Below are 9,632 nucleotides of genomic sequence, written 5' to 3'. Positions count from 1 at the left end.
AATCAATACTGTTGATTGAATATGGACATGGGGGAATTTATGATCAGCAAATTACAGGGGCGGCCCATTTGATTTCAGTAACGCTGGCAGATTCGTTTATAACAAAGAAGATCGTTTTGATTTCAGCAATGCCGGCAGATTCGTATATAACAAAGGCGACGAATCTCAAAAACTGAGATGGCGGCGGCTGATTCGGTCGCTGCGGCGGCGCCGTAGACACAAGTTGATTGGATTAGGGTAATCAAACCACCACGTGAACTTTAAAATGTCTCTAATGCCCTCCAATATTAACGGCTGGATTTAGTTGGTACTCCACATAGGCCTTGGGGAGTACCAGGGTACCGTAAAAAGACTCTCGATGACATGGAGGTCCGGCAGACACTCATATTGCTCCACGTCTCTGGTGAGGACGTAGAGCTTCCCATGAAAGAGTGCAATGTCCAAGGCCACACTGTTTGCAGGCGGCGCCCAGTCCATGGCCGTGGTCCCTTGTGGCACACGAGCGTAAACATTGACGTTCTTGGAGTTGGTATCGCTTGCAGTCAAAACGACAATGGTTTGCAGATCGTCGGAGACCACCACCTTGCGGATGTCCCATCGAGTGCTGAGCTCCAGGTGATCCGAGTTGATTGGTAGAGGGGTCGTCTTCCCAGAGCAAGGGTGAGGGAGCACCTGCCGTCACGGTCCACAAGGAAAAGCATGCTTCCTGTGGACACACGGTAGAGCACGCCGCCGCAGTCGGGGACGCGCATGTGGTGCACCGCACCGTCAGGGAGGCTGAGGAAGGTGCGGTCGCGTAGCGCGAACCAGGGGAGCGACGGGGGCAGCGGATGCAGCAGCCGTGCACCGGAGCGCCACGAGCGGCAGACGGCGCAGACGCGGACTCGCTCGGCGTGGGACGGCATGTGCAGGTGCACAAGGCCCAGCAACTCTCGCGGAAGGTCCGGCCAAGGAGCTGTACTCTTGATTGGCGCAGCGTATCCAACTCCAAGCATCCGACGGAGCTGGGCTGCCATCGCCGCCGCCTTCTTGGTGGACGGACAGAGGGCGAGGCCAAGGCCGACCCAGAGTCACCGGAGCATCAACTCCTTCTTGCTTGGCCCGACGAGGAAGACGGAGAGGCCGGCTCCGAAACACAGCCACTGGAGCAGGAGCACCTTCACTTTCTTACTTGGAAGCATGTAGGCGAAGGAAAGGCCAAAACATAGGCACTGGATCATCGCTGCCGTGACGATGCTTGGTTCACAGAGGGCGACGCCGAGGGTGACGCCGAGCCAGGGCAACCGGAGCTTCTTTGCGACTGCTGCCATCGCCGTCTTCTTCTACGGGCCGGCGAGGGTCTGTCTATATGTCATCTAGATGTGAGATAATATCTCACATCTAAGTACGACATCATCAATTATTTGTGATATGTTTGTTTGTTTGTTGGGTCTGTCTAGGACACATCTAGATATGTCACATCTAAGCTGATGTCCATTCTGTTTGTGGTTTATTTTTATCCTAGTTTTTTTATTTCATGTTGCTACATTATATACTTGTAGGAGCTTAGATGTGACATCCTTAAAAAACATCTAGATGTGAATTAGACAAACTGTTGTTTGTTTGTTTGTTTTTGTCACGATCGCTAACCTCGCTCACGTAGCTAACGTCCAGCCCAAATGTTTGTTTCTGTCATGATCCTTAGTCCAGCCCATCACTAACGTGGCTCACGACTCCCACTTGGGCTGCTCCAACAACAAAAAAACGATCATGAAAACAACAATCGGTTGTACCTTGTATCACATAACCTTAAGAAAAAGCACAAAAAGCATGTGCGTCCCCCAAAAAAATATCTACACGGGCATTAAAAATTATTTTTTCTTTTCAAATGATGAGAGTGCATTCGGGTAAAAAAGCTTACATTTTTCAAGTAAATATTCCAATAAAAGTTGATGAATTTAAATATTATGCACTACTTAAAAAAATGTTCGTGAACTTGGCGAGTACAAAAAATGTTCAGGAGTTTGAAAAATGTTTGCAACTATAAAAATTGAAGAATATGAAAAAATACTCGCGAGTTTCGAAAATATTTGTGATTTAAAAAAACACGAGTTCAAAATTTGCTTCTGGATTCAAAAACTAGTCGTGAATTTGAGCCCAGTTGTGAGTCACAGATGATCGAGTTGCAATTGAGGTGAAATTTAATTGAGGTGGCAATAAAAAACTTCAAAGCCTAGTTGCAAGTCCATGGTGGACTTGCAACTTTGGCAACAACAAAAATTCGAACCTGGTTGTGAGTAGAGGTGGACTTGCGATTGAGTGTGAACAAAATAAAAAGGACATGCCATGTTGCAAGTCGAGGGCGGGCTTGCAACTAAGCGCGAATAAAAAAGGTCGGTCCCAGTTGCGAGCCGAGGGTAAGTTTGCAACTGAGGCAACAACAACTACACTCCTAGTTGCGAGTTATGGCTGGGTTGCAACTGGGGCGAGAACAAACTATGGGCTTGGTTGCGAGTCGAGGGTGGAATTGGAACTGGGATGATAAACACACTACATGCCTAGTTGCGAGTCGAGGGTGGGCTTGCAACTGGGATGGAAATAAACTACAGGCCCAGTTGGGAGTCGAGGGTGGACTTGTAACTAGGGCAACTACAGCTACAAGCCCTCGTTGTGAGTCGAGGGTGGACATGCAACTTGGGCAACTACGACCACAAGCCCAGTTGCGAGTCGAGGGTGGACTTGCAACCAGGACACCTACAACAATAGGGCCAGTTGCGAGTCAAACATGGACTTGCAACCCGGACAACTACAACTATCAGGCCAGTTGCGAGTCGAACGTGGACTTGCAACCGGGACACCTACAACTACCGGGCCAGTTGCGACTCGAACGTGGACATGCAACCATGACACCTACAACTACCAGGCTAGTTGTGAGCCGAGCATAGACTTGCAACTGGGACAACTACAATTATAGGGCCAGTTGCGAGTTGATGGTAGGACTGCAACTGAGGAAATAACAAAAATGGGCCCAGTTGTGAGGTCAAGGGTGGGCTTGCAACTGGGATAAAACAAACTATGGGCCTAGTTGCGAGTCGAGGGTGGACTTATAACTAGGACAACAACAAACTACAAGCTCAGTTGCGAGTCGGATGGTGGATTGCAACTAAGATGAAAAACATAAAAGAGGCACAGATCCCAGTTGCGATTCGGGGATGGACTTGCAATTAGGACAACTACGAAACAACACACCCAGTTTCCAGTCAATGGTTGACTTATAACTAGGATGAAACAAACTATGGTCCTGGTCGCGAGTCAAAGGTGGACTTGCAACTAAATGAAAAACAAAAAACATGCCTAGTTGCGAGTCGATGGTGGGGTTGCAACTAGGAGAACTATGAGCCCACTTGCGAGTCGAGGTGGACTTGCAACTGGGACACCTACGAAACTACGAGCCCACTTATGAGTCAAGGATCGACTTGCAACTAGGATCAAACAAACTACAAATCCCAGTTACGAGTAAAGGGTGGACTTGCAACTAAGATGAAAGACAAAACACAGGCCCAATTGCGAGTCAAGGGTGGGCTTGCAACGAGGATAAAACAAACTACAAGCCTAGTTGCGAGTCGAGGGTGGACTTGTAACTGAGACAACTATACAAAACTATGATAGGAGTTGCGAATCAATGCGGACTTGCAACTCGGACAACTATAACTATGAGCCGAGTTGCGGGTCAAGGGTGGACATGCAACTGGGATGAAAAATAAAGCACATGCCCAGTTGCGATTCAATGGTGAGCTTGCAACTAGTCAACTACACAAAATTACGATATCAGATACAAGTAGAGTGTGGACTTATAACTAGGATAATTACAAATGATGGGCCGAGTTACGAGCAGAGGAATGACTTGCAACTGGGATGGAGAACAAAACATGAACCCAGTTATGAGTCGAGGGTAGACTTGCAACTAAGACAAATGACATGCTGCCTCTTTGACTTGTACGACACATGCCGGATGAAATGGGCACACAAGAGTGCAGCAGGAAAATGTCCAACAAAAAAAGTATTTGTACAACACGGACAGGCCGACAAACGAACAAAAAGGAACAAGGCGATAGAGGAATACATCGGCCGACGACGCAAGTTCAAGAATTTGTACGAAATTATAGTAGCAAGATTGAACGGACAACAACTTAGATAAAACATTGCTAAATCTTGTCTTGATAAAGCTTGGAAGAAATGGAAGACGGTGTCAAAATAAACATGGAAGATAATGACCGCGATAGAGCTTGCATTTTCTTGTCTCTTCCAATTCTACGTCGTGGTCTAGAAACAACACAACAAAATGGCTTGCGAGCGCGCCGTGATAATGGCCGAAAAATGTGAAGCCAAACATGCCAACAAAAGGATGCGCGACAAACAAAACATCGACGAGCAAGGCGGGGATCTAGCGCTTGCATGGAAATTACAAAAACTAAATCAAATAGTGAATAACTTAGATGAGACATCGTAAAAAATCACCTAGATGTTATTTTGCAATTAAGTATAAAACATCATGAATTTAGAAGGTTTTTAGAAAAAAGTTAAAAATATTTAAAAATTTTATGAAAAAATCCGCAAATCATATTAACGAATTTGAAAAAAGGAAATAATATAAACAAAATTTGAAAGAAAGAAAGAAGCTAACAAAACATAACATTCTTTTTTAATAAAATTACGAACAACTCTCATTTTTTAGGCAAACGTACAACTCCCTTTTTTATTGAGGTGATCAAACAACTCACATGGACATGCAGACAAAGTGAACGGGTGACAAGCAAAAAAGAAAAACAGGCCCAAACCCCGCCTCAGGGGACAACAGGCCAACAAACAGCGACTAATACGAACTGGGCTGAAGAAACGAAGCAGCAACACAGGCAAAAAAACGACAGCACCAGCGAGACAATCATGTTTGCGTGAAAAATTAAAGACAGGCGAGATCCAACGACTTTGAATTTAGATGTGAGATAGTATTTCACATCTAGATGTGAAATAGCAAATTTGTTTATCATAAGCCGACGCACACGCGTAGCGCTCAGACGCTGGAAAGAAAAGAAGGCGACCCGTATTTGGTTCGGTTGCGTACAAACTCCCCTCGGACGCTGACGTTGCGGTGACGAACACTGTAATGTTTTAGGAGAATTAGAGCATCCACAGCCATACTTTGCAAATCCGCCCCTTCAAACTCCCGCGGACCCGACCGAACGCGTTCAAGAACAGTGACCGGTCACGTCTTAAATTAGCCACTATGTATTCGAGCTTTTCATATTTTGACTCCTAAATCCATAGGAAACATCCCAAAGAAATTCTACGTACTACATATTACATACATTCTAGCTAATCTTCGTCGTCGGAGATGTCCACAACGACGGGCGCCAGCTAGACGGGCGGGTAGGAGGGCTCCGGCTCATCCTCCTCCTGCTTGACCTCATCCATGTTGGCGCGCATCTCCGCGTCCTCCGCGGCCTCCATATCCTGCCGGTGACAGCGTCTGGCCTCCGCAGCTGACTCCGAGAAGAGGGAAATCGAGGATGGCCCGCTGCTCCACCTGCAGATCCGCGTCACCAGCGTCTCCCACATCCTTTTCCTTCGGCTCATCCTCCTCCTCCACCTCCTCCTCTGGATCCGCTGCATCCGAAGGTAGGTCCGCCACGGTCCGGGCTTTGCGCCTTGCCCAGATCTGCTCAAGGAGCTCGAGCCGGCGCTCCGGAGTTAGAAGTGGCTGGCTACTCACTCGACGGCGTGGGGGCATGGCTACTAAGCGGACGGGAGGGGGGGGGGTGGAAAGTGGCAGTGGCACCGGACAAGCGGAGGAAAATGAGGATGGTAGGGTTTCGGTGTTGCTGATCGACTTAAATAACCGGGCTAGGCACTACGCGGCCCGCCGAAGCGGCGCCACGCGACGACATCGGTCCGACGGAGGAGACGAGTTTCAGACCGTCGGGTTTCTGGGCGTTTCCGCGTGGGACCCCACTGTCAGTCCGACGTGGCAGACATGCCTGGCCGTCTCCATATCCGCTCATATTTGGGTTGGATATGAGGGGTGCAGGTCAGCCCGGGTGTTTGAGGCCTGTTTGAGGGGGCCGCCTGGGTCGAAAAAGCGCGTCCGGACAGTGACCGGGCGACCCGCCCGGGCGTATGAGGCGGGTTTGGCGTGCCCGGCTGTAGATGCTCTTAAGCATGTTATAAGTTGAATGAGAATAGTCCATTATAATGTTTACATCCAGGTCTTTTCTTTCTAATAAAACTTCAAAACGCTTGATTTTTGTTAATATGGATCATCGCCATTGTTTACACAGCCATATTTCCTCTGATCATTATTTTTATCTGTTCTCTTGTACGTCCCCGACAGGAAATAGCACAGGGATGCCAGAGATAAACATACAACATACACACCCAAGTAGCCTTGGCGATAAACATACAACATCGTTACCGCTTTGAATTATTTTGCTCATGAAAGTGAAGGAAAAGCAGCACTTGTTAAAAATTTATATAGGAGAAATGCTACTGCAAACATCCAACATGTTCAATAATACTCCAAGAGAACGGCCCAGGAGCAGTAAAACAAGAGTCCTATACCCTGCGAATGCAAAGTAGTCTACATTTTATGGTCTTCGGCCTCATGATTCATCAGACGAACAGCCCTAGGAGGCTAGGATGAATGGATGTGGCTTGCTCACACCATCTTCTTCTCGCAAATCGAAGGATGGAAGGGGGGAAATGCTTTCCTGGAGCAAATGTGAAGTAAGCCGGATTACATCATTCCGGAGACACCCGGTGAAGCTGGAAGTAATCCCCAAGTATTCAGCATCTTGGCATTCCACACTCCCTAAGAACGTTCCATCAACGTCGCAGTGTATCAGACGCCCAGGAAGCTGGATGAGCAGCTCATGATCGTTGACCACCGCCACCCTGCCGTAGTTGTTGTATTCACTTGACGAACCAGGATGCGGCGGCGCCTCTACTACTGCTGACAAGTTAACCCGGAACTTGAAGGCCCAGACCTCGGACTTGTAGTCCTGCATCACTGAAAAATCTAAGTGGACATCATCTACAATGCTGGACAAAGCAAGCGTGCCATCCATCTCTAGCAACCACGCCTGAAGGCCCGACGAGGCAGGACGGTGCATCCACCGGAATGTCTCGGCCACCGTATCGAACACGATTATGTCCGTGATGGCATTGTGGTACCGCCCCACCTCCCAGTGCAGGCTGCCACGGTGAAGAACCGGTGCGTAACATGAAGAAGGCATCCCACGTAGTAACGCCTCATAAACAGACTCTGAAGATTTACCCCCAAACATTTCCTTCGTAGATGCATCTTGGCTCATTAGATCCCACCGTAAGGATATTGTAAACCAACCGTGATCCGTGCTTCGATCTGGTCCAGTTGTAGTACAACACACGGTATTCTCCGGATGGGTGGTGCCGGTAGAAGCCGACAATGGAGGTGTCGAAACAGCACCATGGAAGCTGCGGCAGAGGAGCGCACTGGCGAGTGGCCGGGTTGCAGATGTAGAAGGCATCCTCGCCGGCATTGGTGTTGAAGACGATGAGGAAGCCATCACACGCGGCCTCGACCTTAGGCCAGTTCGTGGTGGGGAAGGTGCGGAGGACAGGCCAAAGCTTGCGATCGCCAACACGAAAGGCGACCAAACTGTCATTGACGGCCCCTTCCTCTATGTAGCAGCAGTGGGTGCACCCACACTCCGGGTTATCCGGAAATATGTTGATGAGGGGGAGCGATGGCCGGCGACGGTGGTGCGCGAGCATGAAGTCGTTGGTGGAGGTGACATGGCGCTATGACTTCCGGACGGCGCGGCAGCGGAGGACATCCTTGGACGACAGCCGCACGAGTATCTCTGCCAGAAGGATCGACTCGGGTAGGTCGTCGAGCATGGTGTCGCCGCTGTTGTCCGGCATGGTGCCGTTCAACTGAAAATACGGAATGCAAACCCTTAAAACAAGAAACAGTGCATCTAAAACGGTGAACAAGATCGAACAAAGTAAGAAGACTCACCTCCGTCCACACTCCATTGGAAAAAAAAAATTATATGAGACCAGGTCTCACGATTTCGTGAGACCTACCCTGATGGATGACACATGACATTCACAAATCACAAAGCATCTAATCTCTGCCCCCTGATTTCAAGTGGGAGGTGGGGTAGATGCTTTGTGATTTATGAATGCCACGTATCATCCATCAGGATGGGTCTCACCTGCTAACCCGCGAGACCTGGTCTCGTAGAATTATTTTCCCTCCACAGATACGCGTGCGGTGAGAGGTACTCCAGCTGAGTCTGTGGGCAGGTGAAAAGCCCCCCTTATAGAAGTGGGGAGATCAACGGGTGGGTGGAAGCCAAAAAGCTTAGCTAGAAGTTAAATATGGCTTTGATTTGTACTTTGTTCGAGGAGTACTATACTGTGAGGTGTGTACCAAACCTGGCTGGAGTAAATGCTGGACTGCTGTGAACCAAACCACGTTTTAACTGAGAGGGTTAACGTTCTTCAAAATTCAAACTCAATCTAATGTTCAGGCAAAACAACAAGAAAAATAATCTCCAAAATCAAGAGCTTTGGGTTTGAGAAGATACATACGTACATACAGGTTACATGAACATGTGTTTTGGACTTTGGTAGCGAGAGTGTGTTAGAGTTCTCGCCTTTGCACCAAGTTTTCCTTTTCCGCTACTACGTAGATGTACTGACATTCGTAAAATGATTAACAAATAACTCAATGGATACATGGGTGAGCATCTTCAAGAGCCTCCCTAAAAAATTGTCCCCAATTTGTGTTATTGGAGCTCTCCACATAATTTAGGGAGGGTTTGCAAGTGGGGTGTTTTTTCGGAACCTCAATAATCTCTTTTCCAACACAAATTCTGACACTTAGGCCCTTTCAGCGTCGCATAAAGCAGAACCGACTGATGGCGCAAAAAAAAATCTGGCACCTAATGTTTAGTAAACACGGAAAACAAAAGGAAAATTTGTTTGCAATCACACCCAGGTTCTGTTTTTTGTTTGCCAGAAGAAAAGAGGGATTTTTTTTTAAAGAGAGGGATTTTAAGTTGCAGCATTGTTTATGATTAATTTCACAGCTTCATTCATCCGTCGATCAGACTGATTGGCAGAAAGAGAATATGTCGGTCAATAGTGATCAATTGGTTGTAAATCACAGGAATAAAATCTCATGTTTATCAAACAAATATATATTTTACTGGGCAACCCATTGGTTCCCTACTTTGACACACACTACATCCAGAAGAATTTCAGGTTGTAGCATCTTGACAAGTAGAAAAATGCACCCGCTTGCTTCCATCAGCAGAGTGAGGTGGCAGCCTGGGAGCTTAGCGGATTAAAGCGTCTGCAACAAAACACTGGGCCAATGCTCATGATAGGAAAACAAGATCATTATCAATACATTAGCTAGTACTAGAGACATGACTAGCGATCATCTCGGTGTTTATGTTTCCACACATGTATATGGGTTTTTCCCTCCGAATCTCATATTCAAGAACCAATATAATTATAGCACAGAAATATAACCTTAATTATGAAGAAGGAAATATAATAGTATATTCATTATTGGCTCTAGAGCATATTTCCAAGAAGGTGAG

The sequence above is a fragment of the Triticum aestivum genome, chromosome 2A (genome assembly GCF_018294505.1).
Source record: "Triticum aestivum cultivar Chinese Spring chromosome 2A, IWGSC CS RefSeq v2.1, whole genome shotgun sequence".
In the NCBI taxonomy this organism is placed as follows: domain Eukaryota; kingdom Viridiplantae; phylum Streptophyta; class Magnoliopsida; order Poales; family Poaceae; genus Triticum; species Triticum aestivum.
The sequence above is the reverse complement of the archived record's forward strand: the minus strand, read 5'-3'. Positions refer to the sequence as shown.